Source organism: Echinococcus granulosus, assembly GCF_000524195.1.
Source record: "Echinococcus granulosus chromosome Unknown EG_S00444, whole genome shotgun sequence".
NCBI classification, from domain to species: domain Eukaryota; kingdom Metazoa; phylum Platyhelminthes; class Cestoda; order Cyclophyllidea; family Taeniidae; genus Echinococcus; species Echinococcus granulosus.
In genome coordinates this window covers 2,579-3,968 of record NW_020170823.1, presented here as the reverse complement: position 1 = coordinate 3,968, position 1,390 = coordinate 2,579, and positions in this window count along the sequence as shown.

Sequence of the window (1,390 nt, the reverse complement as noted above, 5' to 3'; positions counted from 1 at the left end):
CTTGCGACGATGAAGGAGACAACGGATGTAGGCCAATAATCTGACGCCCAATATCACCAAAAAGGTGCCAAAGAGAGACCCAATTATCGTACGCTGCAACTGCGTACAAAGCATCGCGCTAATACTTTCATCCTCATGGCCGCCGTCAAGCATTAAATGGATGTAATAACAGAAGAAAATCAGTCATCAACCACTACGTTCTACTGCTACGATATGTATGACATTGGCGCATTTCCTCTCATTTGATCTACTTTACTTCCTCCTAAACAAAGGCATCACGTAAATGTGACGCACGAGCTCATGTAATAAGATCGTGTCAAGGGAACGATGTTGGAAGTGGGAAGTTAAGTGTAAAAAGAGGTGGAAAATAAAATCTTTCACCTTTCTACGCCTAGCTATGTATTCTTTGATCTAGAAGCCTGAAATACGAAGAAGCCTGTCAGTGTGGCTGCGTCTTTCAAATTCAGCATTTGTGGTAGCTTTTCACAAATCAAGAATTTTCGCATTCATAAGCGAATGCACTGTGCTAGTCCTTCGCACAAACGACGGTGTGTCGTGCGCAGTTCCACCAAAAGTTAGTTTGCACGTCGTCTATGTAAACTATATGCTCACATACATAAATGCTCATTCGGTAGGGTGGGAAACCACCACTCTCACAATCGTCAATAACAGTTCGCCTTTTGCGATCGTCATTAAGACATTGACATCATTTAAATGACGCACCGGTGCACGGTTACGTGTCCCACTGCCGTGCTACGGTTGGAGTAGACACCCACGGGATCGGATTTGATGCCTTTGTTGCCTGCCGTCTTAATTAGGCCTGTCATCCGAATCCTTGGAGAATTCATGTACATGGTACATAGTGAGGCCCCACCACTTACTCATGACATCATTGCTGCTAATGCTGGTAACTGTAGCAGTAGGCAGCTTATCTCATATTTCATTCACATGGGTCAACATCCACACCGATTACGCATGTAGCCACCCCCAGTGAGGTCAAGTGAATCGCTTTTTGTGAAAACACTTGACGTATGCAGTAAAGGGAAAGACTGATTACTTAATCCATTAACCTGCAAGTGAATGATAAGTGATTAAAGGCACTAGGGGCTAACGACTAAAATAATCAGTCCGCAGTAAAGGGCAGCAGAAGCAAGTGGAACGGGAGTTAATTTGCGACACACCTCAAGCACAGCTCAAAAGAGCTAGAGACTTTCGACCCACCCAAAAGAGGCACAACCATTCTCTCAAGCCACCTTATCTCCAAGAGACAAGATGGGTTACGAAGCACACAATCAAACCGTAGTCAATTAGAAAGCACTGACGTTAAGACAAACGAAGCACCTACATTGCATTTCACACATCGTCAAAATGTGGAAAAAAATGAACATTT